The following is a 19,042-nucleotide window of genomic DNA, read 5'->3' as shown; positions in this document are numbered from 1 at the left end:
TATATATATATATATATATATATATATATATATATATATATATATATATATATATATATATATATATATATATATATATTCATATATATATGTATATATATATGTATATATTATACATATGTATATATATTACATACATATACATATGTACATATATATATATATATATATATATATATATATATATATATATATATATATATATATATATATATATATATATATATATATATATATATATATATATATATATATATATATATATATATATATATATATATATATGCATTTATATATATATATATATGCATTTATATATATATATATATGTATATATAAATTAGCAAGAACCTGTCTATATCGCTTTTCAATTATTAATTCAAGATACTATAAAAAACTCCTTTACATTTAAAAGTTCCTTTTACATTTGCATTATAAATGCGTTTTCAATTAAAATAAAAAATTAGTTTTAGTAATTGCGTGATTTAACTAATTTAATTTTGATTTAATAAAGCATTCTGGATCGTTTTTCGACGGAAAATTTATTGGACGCGAAAAAGACGTTAAAAAGTCGTTTAGAATTTAAATGGGACGGTTGGACGCTAATTGAACGTCCAAAGAACGTCTTTTTTACGCCTCGAGTCCACTGGGGTTTTTCTCGCATAATTATTTTTACCAAATTACTTCTTTAATTACATTCCAGGTTTTTTTAGTGTTTCCACTTGCTTTGTCTAATAGCTTTGCATAATAAAGCCTTTTAGAGTTTCTTTTTGTTTTTTCGAATACATTTTTGTAATTTTTATATATCATTTTGTTTTTATAAGTTTTTTTTTAAAGTGTTTACCATGTAATTCTTGTTTTCTTTTTGAGGATTTTAGTAACCTATTAGACATCTATGGAGTCATAACTGTTTTTGTGTTCACAATCATTTTTTTTTTCGCTGTTTTATGCTTGAGGAATTGACTAAGAAATAGATTATATGAGTTGTTAGCATTGTTTGATTGCAATACCAAATTCCAATTAACGTTGTTCCTTAAAACGATTTGAATCCGTTTTACAGAGTTTTCATTGATCTGCCGCCTAAATACGGAAGTTTTAGAATATTGTTTTTTATTATGTTATTAGTATTTGCTATAAGTCAGCTTTGATTGTACCTGTGTTAAGACTGTTATTATAAAAGTTATTAGGTATTATATTATCAAGAAGTGTAAAAGAGTGTTGTACTTCTACTATTCTATAGGCTTAGGTTACTAGAACAAACAAGCTCTCAAATCCATTCATCAGGGATTTCAATCAGTTTTGGCGAATGAGAAAAGTTGGAGAGCACAACCCAAACTATACAGAGGCGAAAAAAACTTAGTTAAGTGATTTTCTAATAATATGTAATTGCTCTGTTCTTTTAAGAACATTGAGAACTCTATTGTGTAGAATACTTTTTAAAGTTGTTTAAATATATATATATATATATATATATATATATATATATATATATATATATATATATATACATATGTATATATATGTAATATATATATATACATATGTATCGTATATATGTATCATATATATATATATATATATATATATATATATATATATATATATATATATATCTATATATATATATTTTTATATACATATACATATGTATAGTATATATATATATATATATATATATATATATATATATATATATATATATATATATATATATATATATATATATATATGTATATATATATACATATGTGCATATGTATATATATGTAATATATATATATACATATGTATAGTATATATATATATATATATATATATATATATATATATACATATGTATATATATATATATATATATATATATATATATATATATATATATATATATATATATATATATATATATATATATATATATATATATTTATATATACATATCTATATATATATATATATATATATATATATATATATATATATATATATATATATATATATATATATATGTGCATATGTATATTTATGTAATATATATATATACATATGTTCATATGTATAAATATGTAATATATATATATATATATATATACATATGTATAGTATATATATATATATATATATATATATATATATATATATATATATATATATATATATATATAGTTCTATAGTTTGTTGGCTTTAGGAGAGTGGAAGGAAAAAAGTGATTCTTACGCCAACACATACGTCACTTTTAATTACTTTTACTTTTTTGTCCAACATTTCCGTGTTGGACGAAAGTAAAAACCATTAATTTAATTACAAATTAATCGTTTTTTAAAAAAACCACAAAAACGCAAATTTAATTGACCAGAATGTTTTTAAAAACATTCTGAATGTTTTTAAAAACATTCTGAATGTTTTTATAACATTTTGAATGTTTTTAACAATATAAACAAAGTTTCTATTTTTATTTTTTTTAATAAAATGTTTTTATTTTTATTTTTTTTAATAAAATGTTTTTATTTTTATTTTTTTTCTGTAAATCATGCGCGGAGTGTTGCTACATCGACTATCTTATAGCCTGACTCGCAAGGGAGTGCTGCTACATCGACTGACAAATAGCCTGACTCGCAAGGGAGTGCTGCTACATCGACTGACAAATAGCCTGACTCGCAAGGGAGTGCTGCTACATCGACTGACAAATAGCCTGACCCGCAAGGGAGTGCTGCTACATCGACTGAGGGTTTGGTTGGGGCAGGCAGTCTATCATTATTAAAAAAAAAAATTCCGGTCTTGCATTTTAATTTTTACTTTTTGTCAACAAAATATCGAAAAAACTTTCGGACAACATCTAAGGGTCTATATATATATATATATATATATATATATATATATATATATATATATATATATATATATATATATATATATATATATATATATATATATATATATATATTTATTTATTTATTTAATAACTTAAAAATCGTGTTAATAGTGATAGCGATTCCATGGCTTAACAAAAAACATTTGACGTTTGACAAAAAACACGTAATTTTCATAAACTTTGCTCTGATATCTTTTTGTATGGTTTAGCAAGCGCCTTGAGGTTTTTTTGCATCAGTTAGTGTTACTCAACTTCTTTCCAACCATATATAGAAAGTTTTGTATGGCTTCATTTCTATATTACCCATATCTTGAGAACAACTTTTGATAAAAAAAATTGCCGCGGGAAGTTTTTTTAAAACAAAGCTTTTGAAGGTAAGGATTCTATAGAGTTTAAACACATCTAATTTTTATGAAACTTTCCATATTTATTAAGAAAAGTACGAGGAATCAAATAGAATCTGGACGTTTTTTAACATTTATACAAAAAATTTTAGTTCTCAGCATTTTATGACTTCAAAGGTATAACCATAAAGGTTGATTTATATAGAAACCAAAAGTGTTTTTGAAAAACGCCCAGGTGTAAATTGCAAGTTTAGCCTGTCCTCTATTTATAACACGTATTTATTTAACTTTGTTTTGGTTAAATTATGAAAATTAAATTGAAAGTGAAAGTATAATTCATAAAATAATCTTTTTACTTTTTCTCAAGTAAAAGGTCTACATTCTTCAAGAAAGTTAAAATCTTGACTTTTACTATTTTATCTTCAAGTTGCTTCTATTTAAAATGTTTTCAAAAGAAAAACCTAAAAATATATTCAACAGAAGCTTACGAAAATGGAGTTGTGTAAGAAATTCTTTATTTCTTTTTATATTTATTTGCCTCTATTTGTTTGTTAGTTAAATACTATGAACTCTAGTAATAATTATTTTCATTCCCTTTTTTTAGGTGTTGAAATTAACAATAGTCTCAGCATAATGGTTGCTCCATCTATAAGTCAAGAAAGTAAGTCATAATTATAAATTAGGAATACAGTAGCACAAATTTTTTTGATTTTAATAATTTTATTTATTAAAACTAAAATAATCCACCCCATATTTTTCTTTATGTCACTTAAATTAAGTTTACTTTAAATTTTAGCACCCGACACTGTTTTGGATTATCTAAATATTAATGGAGCCATTGTATCCCTCAAAAATCCAGATTTGGTCTTAATCAATCGCCATTGTTTACAAATTTGTAAAGAAAAAGATAAATTTAAAACAAGAAAAATCGGAAATAAAAGTTAATGCTTGAAGATAAAGGGTAGATGACTCGTGAAGTACATTACTGTTCATAAATATAGGAAGGTCAAGATTATGGTGATAACGATTGACTGAAAAAAGTTTTCTTTGAGTTAAAGTTCACCAACCACTGTGAGCTCCATGCTGTAGCAGAAGTGAGATTCTATTCAAGCTTAAATGCCCCCTCCAAGCAATCAGAGGGTGTTGGTTTCTTATCACGATAAGAATAAATGGTAGTATCAGTTGTAGAACGAGACGATCGAAATCCAAAGTGATGATCAGAAAGTCAGTTATTAGAATCAAAAGGAGAGCTTATGTCTTTCTTAATCAAAGACTCGAAAACCTTGCTTATAATTAGACCATTAGATATATCTACCTTCTTCAAAAACGTCAATTAAAAGTTACGAATTAAAATTTCATTATTTGATAGGTGAAATCACCAGATATTATAGGTATTTTTTTATCCAAATTGGAAACTGGGAGATTCTCTTCATTAAATTGCATTTTAATAAGAAAGTTTTTAGAACCATTTCCTAAAGGGATGTATACAATAGAAGTTGGGGTAACAGAGCATGAAAAGTCATTATTAGCAATTTTCAAAATTAAATCAGAATATTCAAAAACAGTAATTTGATTGGAAACAATTTCACTATTGTGAAAAGAAGTAGGGGTAGAGCAAGCATCAGAAGGTAACAAACCAACAACATCAGAGGACGCATCATTAAAAGAGAAAACAGAGCTTAAAAAATCTTTTGTTAATTTACACGAGATTTTTTTTTTAAACATCTTTATTTTAACAAGGCAACCACTGCAGGCAAACACTTTTAAAGTTTGAAGTTACTGGAAGAGCCAAGACAAAGTTTATATAGCTAGATAAAAATTAACAGACGACTTAAAAGATTGCAAAGAGATGGGTAAGTCCATCATGCCAGACTTTATCGAAAGCCTTTGATATCCAGAGCAGTAGAATTTGCCTAACCACCTCTATCTAATGCTATGAAGTACCTTTCTGTAACAACAGTTAGCAAGTCAGTTCTAAAACAAGATGATTAAAATCGATATGTTTCTTATGTCATCTGCAAATAGAGTTATCTTTAAGCTTTTCAGGATGATCATTAGTTTTGGTTAAAAGTTAACCTATTACTTAGTGACACTAAGTAATAGGTTAACTTTTTAATGTGTGAATTAGGAGCGTTTAGTGCCACAGGGTCTGTGTGTTTTGTGATTGTGATGTTATTGTTGTGACGTTTTGTGTCGATAGACATCTTGGCAAACCTTCTTGATGGTGTTTATTGTTAAAAATGATTATTAGTTTGTTTCGTTACTGAAACTTGCTACTTCTAATCATTCACTAAAAGCCAAGAAATAAGTTTTAGAATAAAAATATTTTTTTATGTTATTTTCATTTTTTTTATCTTAGGCGTTTTCATAGGTTCACATAAATCTTAAAGAATAAGTTTCTTATTTTATACTTATTTAGTTTTAAGTGTTTTTAATTTATATATTTTTAAAACGATTTAACAAAATATTTTTAACACGTTATTGTGTATCTGTGTTTCTAATAATAATTTTACATTTTTAGATGTAATTTCTGCTGTTACTTCTGCCTTTTGAAGTGTAAGTACTCCAAATTTTAGAAAGTTCGTTTGCTGTAAGTTATTTTCATTTTAAAATTAAATTTTAACTTTATTGAAGAATCTTTTGTCTTTTAAATAGGTCATTCTGAATAATTATGACAGATTTCAATGCCCTTTTACAGTAATTTACTAACCGGTCTGTAAGTTATACAATAATTTCAAAATGATGTATGATTTGGATTCCATGATTCCTTTATGCATATTTGTATGATGTAATTATAATATAACCCCAAATTTTATTTTCTAAAACTAAGTAAATAAGTGAAAACCCTCAGGCTGTAAAATAGATGATTCTGGTAAATCTCGTCAGTTGAACAAAAAAGTTTTGGGGTATTTTATTTTCTTAAATATGTTGGATCACTATGGAAAATTTAAAGTCAAATGTAATAATGGTTCAAAAGTTATTTTAAAGTTAATATGACACCTAAACTAAGAATATAAGTAAAAAACCTCAGTCTGTAAAATAGACAACTCTGGGTAATTCCGACAATTAATTTTTTTTTTCATTTTGTATTTTATTTTCTTATAGTTGTTGAATCAATATAGAAAATTTCAAGTCAAGTGTAATAACGGTTCAAAAGTTATTCAAAATCAATATAATCCAAAAATACTCTTATTTTCGGTGCCATAACTGCAATTTTTCCATACTTAAGCCTTTGACTTAAGTAGACTTAATACATGACCTTTCGTCAAAAAATCATCAATTATTGCACTACAAAAAATTTAATAACTTTGGATCCGCTTAACTTCAAAGGCCGAATAACCCTCTCATTTTTTAAGTCAAGTCAAGCTCTATACAATGATAAAAATTACATATGCTCTTTTGAATTATGAAAAAATTGTCTGGAATGGCTAATATTGATACAGAAATTGATACAGATATTAAAAGAAATAGTTTAAAACTGAGTATATTCTCAGTTTTAACCTGTTTCTTTATTTATAATATACTATATATATTTATACTAATTATATACATTATTTGGTTTATTTGGTTACTTGGTTCATTATATAGTATATTAAGTATAGTACTTGATATATCAAGAAGCAAGTTCTGACTATGTGAAAGATTTAGACATTATAACCCTAACCCTAACCCTGCACGAATCGCACCGGTTTTTAAGATTGACGATGACTCTATTATTTCTAATTATAGACCTATATCACCGTGTTTCTGAAAATTGCTTGAAAGAATAATGTACAATAGGTTTTTTGATTATTTATCAAAAAATATTATGTTGTATTCAAAACAGTTTGGTTTCAAAAAAATGTTCCACTGAACATGCAGTGGTTGAAATTGTCAATCAAATAACAAACGCATTATGTACTAACTACTACTAATGTAAAATTAGGAGTTTTCATTGATCTGTCAAAGGCTTTTGATACTGTAAACCATAACAGACTAACAAAAAAACTAGAATATTATAGAGTAAAAAATAATAACTTACTTTGATTAAAATCTATTTGACCAATAAAAAGCAATTAATCCAATTTGAGCAAAATCAAACAATTCCATATGCTGTAACTGTGGTGTCCCCCAGGGCTCTAATTGAGTACTCTACTTATTCTTAGTATATGTAAATGATTTAAATTTAGCAAAAAATTTATTAAATTATATTCTTTTTGCAGATGACTCCAAACTTTTTTATTCCCAAAGAGATATTAAAACAATTTTTTAAAACAGCTAACGAAGGGTTGGGTAGGGTTAACGAATGGTTTATAAGTAATAAACTGTCTCTAAATGGAGATAAAACCAAATTTGTTTTATTACATAAAGTAAATAAATTAAAAAAAAATCCCATTAAACTGCCAAATCTATAAATTAATAACGCTAATTTTAAAAGATAAACTTCAGTTAACTTTTTGGGCGTAATATTAGATGAACATTTAGGGGTCATCCATAAATGATGTTAGTGTTTTTTCTCAATTTTTCGACTCCCCCTCCCCCTTTGTCAAACTCTATCAATTTTTGGCCAACTCCCGTTATATATGATGTCAGTGTTTGTGTACTCCCCCCCTAAAAAACAATAAAAATGCTAAAAAGCCATTGATTTTTTTTCTGACCAAATTATACATTTATATAATAGTAGATCTCATCAAATTACATTATTTAATAGTTGATATCTCATTAAATAATCAACTAAGCAAATAGTATTATATATCTTTAAAATAATCTTCCCATGGGTTGTTGAAGTGATCATCGATTGAAACAATAAGATATCGTATTCTTGAGGTTCAATTAAATTTGTTGCGTCAACTTCATTTTCATCTAACCATTCAGATGTTTCCGAACTCTTCTGCAAGGTAATGACTGTCAAAAATTCTGTCTGATGCTTGGCAGCTATACGAACAGGTTGGACCCTTTTGATTAGAGGAGTTATATAGCAGAGGAATGGATAGAAGCGTTCTTTTTCAACATAGCTGAGAGGCAAAGTAGATATTGCACTTTTTACAGATTCTATCAGCTAGGCTAGACTGAATTGATGGACAAAACGCATCATACGGCAAAATTGGAAATCCTTTAGCAGTACGAGGAAGAATACTTTTAATGTTTGATGCGATGAGCAGAAAAAGACAGCTGATGGAAACAATTCTTTTGCTCCTTCTGAAACATCTACTGCTTTGAGCCCGTCTCTCGTTTGGTTGAAAGAGACAAGTGGCGGAAGAAATCTTGCTCTAATTAGAGTAAAGTAAGAGCTTCAAGTTGTCCGACAATAAGAACAATTTTCACATTTAACAGTTTGAGTAAAATATTGACTTGTATGAAGATGAGAAGTACGAAGGCTCCTTGACTCTAGCTATGATTTGTCTGGATCAATTTACTCTGCAATGGTTGGATTACCGTCAATTTATAGATCAGACTAAATATCAGCCAAAACCTATCCAGAAAAACCAAAGTTCTGTTTTTCAAAATTTTCATATATTATCCTGCCTGATTTAAAAAGATATGTTGGTTATTATAGGTAAAAATTATAATAACATTTTTACAAATTAACTTTTGTCAATGTAATTACCTTGAGAATCAAGATGAGTTCTGTAATGTTCGTGCGGAAGAATCACCCTAGATAATTCTTTACTTAGAGGTGCCATTCGTCGCTCAGCTCTGTTGAATGCACTGCGGCCTAGAGCGTTTGTCATGATGAAAAGAGCGTCAAGGTTATTTTTCAAAAAATGCTGAATTCCGATTTCAATTACTTTCTGGTATCTAGGATTTTTGTCGGATCCTCCTTCGACGCTAAACACAGCGATAGACTTAACCATCTTAATTTGAGGATCTCTGGTAATAGAATCGAATTCTTTGATATTCAAGAGCCGCTGAAAGTCTAATCCATGAGCGAAGGCGGTCGAGGATGCGTGTTTTCCTAATCAAACTGCAATGTAATTAAGGTCCAGAATAAGTAACAGCATCAGCTTTTCCGAAACCATCTTTTTTGATCGTAATTCCAGCGTATACAGATGGTATAAGCTTGTTTTTAGCAGCCACGTCAGGGTCAGGGTTAGGGTTATGGTTAACCTAACCCTGGTACAGGAGAGTTACCCGGACTCCAAATGCATCAACAACGGCGCCTATTTTTTGGCTGCTGTAATTCTAATTGGCACTCTAGCCTTGTCATCTTAGCTAATAAAACACACTTTATCTGGCTCTAAAATAGAACAAACTTCTTCCACATATTTTATAGTTGAACTACAAAAGAGTCCGTCAACATGTTTTAAATGAGATTCATTCTGAGTACTGATCAATCTAACAGCGACTGTTTTGACGTGCCTTTTGCCTTCTAATGTTTCGTAACTTCTCGGAAGTGGACAAGTATAGAGGGCGCTCTTGCTGACTGCAAATCCAATTTTGTTCATCTCGAACGTCAATTCGTCGAGAGTTTTAATGCTCTCAATAATAAAGAAATATATTTGCATATAATTAACTTTCTTACAGAAAACGGGATTCATTTCGTAAATTATATTCAAATCAAATCTTGAAATTAGTTGTTAACATTTCAAGGATATTTACAATAGTGCAAGTATTAATTAAGAGTAAAATTCTAAAAAATCCAATATTAACAAACATAGCTGAGCTATCATTACCCGAAGAACTGCTGACCGACGTCTTTCATCAGCGGACCAACCATGGAGAGCAATATCCATAATCGCCTTCAAAAAAAGAAGGTGACCTATTTCTGATGACGGTTGACCAGGTTTCTTTCTGATTTTTAGTTTTTCTTTGACTTCTGGATGCTCCAAGCAAATTTCCTAAATTCTAGCTTTTTTCAGTTCTCTTGTTTTCTTCTGTTGAGCTTGATCATACTTTTTTTTGGCCAGTTCTTTACATAGATGAGCTAGTTTCTTCTTTTTCTTTTTCAAATCATCCTCTTCAGCTTCAGCAATGAATCCATTTCTCTTTCTAGTCTTCAGTCCAGCAACTTCACAGTTTAAAGCTTCAATCTCAGAATTAAGTCGATCTCGAGCCAGTGTTCTTGCATTTTTTGGTTTTTTGTGGTCAACAAACTCAAATTTAATGCACTTTGTTGATCATCAATAACAGATTGCTCATTGGTGAACTCAACAAACTGTGAGGAATTCTTGTCAAATTCAAGTGGAGTATACTTGGGGACCGACCGTTTTAGAGTATTGGCCCAAAATGATAATTGCTTTTCTTGAACTTCATTGCCTTTTTATTAAATAAATTGATTAAATACATTACTCTTGATTCAAGATCCTTATGCACCAGTTTTTCTTCTTTTAATGAATTCCATATTCTATAGACTTCTTTCTGGATATTAGCCTTTTTTTATCGGGATGAGCATTTCAATATGAGATCATCAATAAGTTAAGTAATGTGGTTTTATTCATATTTTAATATTTTTTACATCACAATCAGAATAATGATTTTGCTCATCGTTAGCGCAAGCTTTTTAAAAGAGTTTCTTCAACCCGCTTCACAGTGATTTAGAAACACTTGAAATTTGGCCAAAATATAGATTTTTTGAGTAACGAAATTTAAACAATGTTATTAGCTAACTATTTTCTACAGTTTCTTGTATTTCTAACTGTATAAAAAATTAAATACTGAAATAATAGATTTAATTGTTAATTTTTGTTTGAAAATGAAAACAGCTCATTTTTATCGTTAAAACTTTATCATTACTAAAACTTAATTTTCGTTCTAAATACAAAACCTTTTATTTTAATTTTCATTGTATACAAAGATAATTGATAAATTTATCTTAATTTATAAAAAAATGTAAATATCTATTGATACATCTTATAAAAATGCATTTAAAAAATGCAATTTTATGAGTTTAAACAGATTTTTATAGTGCTAGGACTTTTTACCTTAGACTTCCTTCGCGAAGCCAATTCTTTTTTTAAAGAGAGTTTGATCATTCTGTTAAAATCTAAAAAAGTTAGCTGCCCCAATTTGCCTCATTTTCAAATAATGTGGTTTTAAAAACCTAATTTTATAAAAAAATTAACGATGTAAAAGCTAATACAGTGTTTCTAGATCACTGTGCACTAGGGAGAAATTAGCGTTTCGAATTTTCAATAGACTTTATGTGTTTGCATTGCATAACGTTTACAATCAACTAGAGAGCAATTAGAGTTTCGTGATTGAAATAACAACAATTTAATTTCAAAAAATGACAAATTTATGACCACATTTTATAATCCGCTAGGGAGCGAATAACGATTGTGAATTTTATATACAAAGAGTTAATATTTCTAACATAATTTGATTCGCAGTCAAAAGGTAATATATCAATAAAACGAATTTTTATTTTATATTAGTAGTTGTTATTCTATTAATGGCTCTGGGAAACTTATTATATTAATTTATAATAGTATATTATAAATAATTTAATAAAATATAATATCAAATTCCCCACATTTAATATTAATTTCCCCACAAGCAAAACATCATTTCTATACCATTTAGTAGATGTAAATACCGTTAAAATCTGCTCATTAAAATTAAAAAAATAATTTAAATTGACATCATTTTGGCCTCAACCATCCTTCCCCATTGTCAATTAGTATCAAACTTTCCAGCTCTCCTCCCTCCCCACTATATTTACTGACATCATTTATGGATGACCCCTAACGTTGGAGTGAACATATAAAAAGCATTTAGATAAAAATATCAAAAAATGTTGCCATGATATATAGGGCTAAACCATTTTTAAATTATAAATCTTTAAAAAGTTTATATTTATTCTTTCATTCATTGTCATTTGATTTACTGTAATATTGCATGGGCAAGTATAACTTATACAAAATTAAAAAAATTGTACAGTAAACAAAAACATGCGTGCATAACATTATTTGAAGCTGAAAAAACTGTACCAGAAAAAATTGTACCTTTTCTGCTTATACTAGGCGCGTTAAACGTTAATAAAATCAACTGACACCAAGCTTTAATGTTCATGTATAAAATAAAGATTGGACTATCTCCTAAAACATTACAGTCTTATTTTGAAAAAGTAGTGCATCAACACCCGACAAAATTTTCAGATAATAACTACATTGTCCCTAAATATAATTCAAAACAAATTGCATACTCAATTCAATATCGTGAACCGTATTTGTGGAAAATGTTTCCAAATATTGCAAATACGAAAAAAGTTAGTAAACAACAGTTTAAAAATGAAATGAAACAGGTGCTATTACTTATAAATTTTAACATATCCTATTTTAAATGCTTCTGTTAAACTGAAACTCAATTATATAAAATATGTCTCAGAATGTCTCAAAATTAATCAACTTTTTTTTATCATTAGTTCAGTTATGGTGTTTCCTCTAATCTTAATAGTTATTGTTGAAATCCAATCTGAGTTCTTGAATTTTTTTTTTTAACTGTTAATGAATTGTTATTTATTTTACTTTTATTCAAATAGGTTTTAAAATATACATAAATTTTACGGTATTGTAAATTAAGTACTCATTTTTTTTAAATTTTTCATTCTTTTATTTGTATTTTATTTTCATATTTTTCAATGCATACTTTGTATAATATTTGTAAATAGTGTGGCTCTCGTAAATACGTGCTCTTTAGATAATTTATTTATTTTTTGTTATTCTTTTTTACTTTTCTTTCAGTTTTTCTTTTTTACTTGATTATTACTCTTAACATGAAGTATTTCTTAACCTAATTGTTATCTCCAAATTGAAACTCAAAAACTAGACTCTTGAAAGAACAATTCAAAGCTGTCAACGGTTTTAAGTAATTTATTACAAGTATTGCCTTCTAAACGATGCTGCCCTTGGTAGGACACTCTGCAGATTTTTATCTTAGAAAGATATTGATTAACAAACTGTAACCCACACTCCTTGTTTTCAAATAAATGTTTTTCAATCTATTTTAAGATTTTGTCTACAACACCTAACATTATATGTAGACCAGGAATGTTTACAAGTTCTAGTATTTTTTTTTTTTGTCGCCTGTTAATATAGGGGGATTAACAACATTTATGTACTTTTTTGCTATTTTATAATTTGCACTATAAGCCATCCATTGGTCGTACAATTTACACAAAGACTCTAAAGTAATCAACTTTTTGAAAGTCAGGAGATGACGTCATGCAATACGGACAAGAGTGCTTTGATGTTACAGTTTGTTTTCCAACCATTTGAAGCAAAACCTTTAGATCTTCAGATACTGAGTAATCTAAGGATGAAATGTTTAATTTATCTAAAATTAACTGCATATTATGGTATTATTCGTTCAAGACAAAATGGCTAAATCTTTAAAATCTTTGCACACATATTCGTCACACTTGCTCAGTTTCTATGGAATTTTATCATTTTTCAACTCCGGTTTTAGGGTTATTGACAGTGTAACTTTAAGGAATCCCTGTACTCCATCTGCAATACAGAATAGGAGTATCTTTTTCTATTAACTATACATTCATAAAAAATCAAAATGAATGATACAAATTGCAATCTAACTATAAAAATATTTGTTTTTTTTAACAGTTTACATACCTCTTCGCTTTCATTTAATTCTAATAGCAATGGGGAGATTATCACAATTGAATAATTTTCCAATCATTTTGTTGTTCTCAATCAGTTTAATATTGAAACCAAATTCCACACTTTTCTGTCCAGCCTCACCTCTCAGAAATCGTGCAACTTCAATCAAGTTGTAATTACTAAGGAATCATAATGAAGTTTACAAAAATTGGCTTTAAACTCATAATAAATTCATTTTTTATTGTAGTTTTAATTGAAGTTTGTTCAATTTATATAAAGAAAAGAAAGGTTTCTTATGCTCAGTCTTTCCAAAAGAAACAGTGAGTTGCTTCGGACCAAAAGTTTTCAAAACTAAAGTGTTCCCTGAGTCATTTGTGTTGAAATCTTTGATAGAGCTGGACAGAACTTTTTCTTAGGTTGTTGGGGATGTTGATTTTACAATGGCAGTCAAATTATTTTGTCTTTCTAATTTCGTACAAAAATATGGAATTCTTTGTCCCACTTGGGCATAGCAATCTTGACAAATTAGTCTTTCTGCAGGTTTATTTAAAACATCTTCAGCGCCTTGATAAACAAGTTTCTGACACACATTCAATAAACAAAAATACTTTTTCCATTTTTGATTTGCGCCTATTTTCACAAATAAAACATTCACCTTTTCTCCTTCTAATAACTCTGATATTATATTCATTATATTCAATATTTATTATATTCTGGTATTATATTATATTCAGGTCTAAATTTTATAGCATATGTATAGCAATTATAATAACTAAAATAGCGAAACTAAATTTTTGAAATTACTGAAGTAAATTAAACATCATTATAGTTACAATTACCTTAATAACACGGCCACATAGTAAAGTAAGGATCAGTCCCTGCAAGCCTTTTTCAACATTTTGAGCAAAGCATGGTAGGAAGGTCAGGGTTATCTGCGGATTAACCTTTCCAGAATATAGTTTTGATAAGGTTTGAGTAGTTATTTATTTTTATTATTTAGATTTAAATAAGTTGTTTCAGCATAATTTAATGGTCTTAAATACTTGCCTTTCCTGAAGCAGCATATGCAAAATTTTTATCAAAATCACTATGCTCTTTTGCATGTTTAGGCATTTTAAATGAATGCTTCAAATAAAAACTTCTGATATAAATTGATAATATTGGCACGATATATCGGTCATATCAATCAAATCTCAATATAATGGCTATAAACATGCTTTCAGTTGTTATATAGACGCGTGCAAGGAGTCATTATGCAACTGTTAACAATTACCAACTGCTAGCTTTTACTAATTGTTAATATTTAAAGGTTGCTTTGCTTTGTTTTAATGTCAATAAAAATGTATATAGAAAGTAATAAAAATTACCTATCCGTCTGTAAATTTCAATGTTAAACAAACATTTTTAAAAACTTTAAAAAAAAATTGATAAATCTATCACAGACATTTCTGAAAATCTAAATACAGGGGCATAAGCATGATTTTGTGGTGTTCGAAATAATCCACCGACAGATTTCAACTTACATCAAAAAAAAAATTTTTATTTAAAAGTTGAGACCATTTAAAGTTATTTCAGGGGGTAATTTAAGAAAACGTAATTCTAGAAAGGGGGCAGTTTGGAGTCGGGGCAGGGTTGGTTTAGCTCCAATTACCCTAACTTTTTGCAAGTCATCCTCATTCGACACCAGTATCAACATACTAGAAATTTGAGTATGCCCCATGCCTCTTAGTTACCTATCTTGAAAAATAAAATTCCTGGGCACTCCCCTAAAATATACGATTTATCCTCAGGCCCCCACTAAAAAAAGTTGTCGTTGGCATTTTTTGAATAAGAAAATGTTTTCAAATGATCAAAAAAAAAACTTCATAGGGATGTGTTGCAAGGTCTTAGAGTATGTTCCTATGCATCGCGTTGACTCGTTCATAGATATTCAATGTGGTAGTGGTGTAGCGGTAGAGCGCTTGCTTCATAAACAAGAGGTTCCGAGTTCGATCCCCATCACGTCCTTGGTAGTACCACGCTCAACTTGTTCCTCCGCGCAGCGGCCTTGTTCATCAAGGTTCGTATTTCGGTGATATAGAGTTGAGAGAGGGTTATATTGAAAATTAAGTAGCCTCCTCGTCTGTAGTGGCCTTCACGACCTTGTTGAAGGTGAATTAACAAAAAAAAAAAAACATATTTATTTAATCTAAATTAGATAATAAATTTAGGTAAAATAAATTAAGCTCTGGCTTTTGAAAAAAAAAAAAAGAATAAAAAACCTATAGCAAAGTATGACTCTTACCTTTTTTTAAAACCTCATAAAAAAGAGATTTCCAAAAGAAAAAAATCCAATCAAGAAAAAAATTATAAATTTTTATAATACAAATAAAACAAAACTCTATCAGCTTTCAATTAAAAAAAAATTATTTTTTTCGTTTAAAGTCAATTTTTTTTTTTTAATTTAAAATTTTTTTTTTAATTTTAAAAAAAATTTCAAACTAAATTTTCAATTTTACAAAAAAACATTTGTTTGTTTAAATTTTATTTTTTTTAATTCGAGAAAGTTATTTAATCTATTTCAGTAGTTTCACATTTTTTTTGAATTATTTTACAAGTTCAATTTTCAAAAGGATATTTATTTTATCTTTTTGTAAAAAGTATAAAATTTGTGAAGAATTTTTACCAATCATTTTTTTTTTGTTCAAGCCTGCCATGAAATTTTCGACATGGTTAGCTTGAACAAAAATGTAATGATTAGAACTCATTGTAACCAAGTGCTTAAGCAATCCTCAGTAAATAAACTATTATGCATTCAAAATTATGTCAACTGTTTATCCAATATAGATATAGTTACACAAAATAGATGCAACGTAATAACAATTAAGAAAAAATGTTTAATGGAGTTACCAGAAAATTTTTAAATGCTCTATTAATCAGAGAGTTTTTACTGATGATTTAAAAATAGCAAAAATTATTCCTATATTTAAAGAAGGAGAAAAAACTAATGTGAAACACTATTGTCTAATTACTATCCTCTCTTTTTTTTTCTGAAATTTTAGAAAGAATTTTGTGCAACAGAGTATACAATCACCTTTTATCAAACAAATTATTATATAACATGCAATATAGATTTAAAAAAAATAATTCAACAGAGCATGCTATTATTCTGCTTACAAGAAGTATAATAGACTCATTTAATAGTTCTAAATTCACATTGGAAATATTTATTGATTTAGCGAAAGCATTTGATACCATTGATCATAAAATTCTTGCTAAAAAATTAAAATATTATGGTATAAAAGGCAACGTTTTAAATTTGTTGAAAAGTTATTTAACTAACCTTAAACAATTTGTTTACGCCAATGAAGCATTTTCATTAAATTTGTTAAATATTACATGCGGAGTTCCTCAAAGATCCATATTAGGACCTCTTCTTTTCTTTATCTATATTAATGATCTATACAAAGCCTCGGGTTTAATAACATTTATGTTTGCTGATGACACTAATTTATTTGTCACACAAAAGCATTCCTACTCTATTTCATTGCGTGAAAATGGTTAAAGACTGACAAATTATCTCTAAATATTGATAAAACTAAATGGATTCTTTTCCATCCTCTTATCAAAAAAATAAACTGCCAATTAACATGCCTCATCTTGTAATTGACAATATACAAATTAAACAAGTAAGAGTAACCAACTTTCTAGGCGTTTGTATAGATGAAAATCTTACATGGAAAAATCATATTAAAAACTTATCAAGTAAAATTTCAAAAAGTATAGGAATATTGTACAAAGCAAAAAATAATAAACATACTTTAGTACAATTATATCAATCATTTATTCATTGTCACACAAACTATGCAAACATTGCTTGGGGTAGTACAAAGAAAAATAAACTTAAACCTATTTATTGTTAGCAGAAGCATGTAGCACGTCTTATATATTTTAAAGACCGCTATACTCATGCCAAGCCTCTATTATTTGAAATGAAAGTTTTTATTATATATATATGCGCTTAACATTTTTAATATTCTTTGTTTTATGTTTAAATGTAAAACCAATTTAACCCCTATTTCTTTCCATAGTTTGTATTCATTAAAAGATAAAAATAAATACATTTTACGCAATGATAATTTTGTAAAAGTAATAGATATATAAAGAAACACGCTATTTGAGGAAGTGGTATATTTGACAATTTAATAAACTTATTTAAACGAGCAGCATCATCAAACGTAACAAGAGTGTCATCAGCTATGTTGAAGAGGTTAGCTGCTAGCGATTAAGGAAAAACTGAAATAACTGCTGCTAAATCAGCAGGGAAAGAACTTTCAACATCAGCAATAGAAGCTGCTAAGGATGTCGCAGTTGAAAAAGGAACACAGTTAATTAGAAAAGCATCTTCTAAAGTTTCACAACCAAATACAGTCGTTAATAATAAAATCAATGACATAATCTCAAATTTAAATAAAAAGCTGATGAAGTTACACCAAATAGAAATAAAAATAATGATGGGGTCTGCAATAAAATCAACAGCTAAAAGGATAGAAGATCTAGTAAAAAAGGTCGCGGTCATCGATTGGCTTAATTTTTTTATATGTACTTTCCATTAAAAAATTTATATATAAAAAAATAGCAACTTCTGATGTATTAAATTTTACTGAAATCCCAACTGTGGATGATGGAATTGAAAGATTTGAATTCCATGAATATGAACCAGTAGCTCGCACAAATCTAAATAGCGCTGGAGAAATGATAATTAACATTGAGCTACAAGATTTGTTCACACTTCCATCTGAGGCTTATCTCTTGTTTGAAGGAAGACTTCTTAAACTTGATGGGACAGCTTATGTTAATTCAGATGTAGTGTCACTCACAAATAATGGTATTATGCACTTATTTAGTCAAATATCATATCAATTATCAAACCAAGAAATAGAGTCAGTTTATCATCCAGGTCAAGCAACAATAATGTTAGGAATGTTTAATACCCAAATGACTTTCAATTAGCACAAGGATTAAATCAATTGTGGTACAAAGATTCTTCAACAACAACAGTTGATAACACAGGGTTTACATTAAGACAAACATTTATAATTCAGAAACCCACTACAAAGGGAACATTTTCATTTTGTATACCTTTAAGACACATTTTTGGATTCTGCGATAATTACAAGAAAGTTATTTACGGATTTAAACATACACTAACTCTTGTTAGAAAAGGTGATACCGAAGCAATTTTTAGAAACGCTCTTGCAGCTGCAGGAAAAGTTAATCTTGATAAAATATCACTGTTCATGCCACATGTGATT

At 27.8% G+C, this 19,042-nt stretch overlaps 1 protein-coding gene across 5 annotated transcripts in view; it reads right to left on the bottom strand.

The window, feature by feature from the left end:
- The window catches only part of LOC136074995 (NACHT, LRR and PYD domains-containing protein 4B-like), a 79,648-nt gene that overhangs the window by 34,137 nt on the left and 26,469 nt on the right, over positions 1 to 19,042 (bottom strand). The window lies entirely within an intron of this gene.

This window comes from Hydra vulgaris, chromosome 01 (genome assembly GCF_038396675.1).
Source record: "Hydra vulgaris chromosome 01, alternate assembly HydraT2T_AEP".
NCBI lineage: Eukaryota > Metazoa > Cnidaria > Hydrozoa > Anthoathecata > Hydridae > Hydra > Hydra vulgaris.
This window is presented reverse-complemented; position numbering and strand designations above follow the sequence as displayed.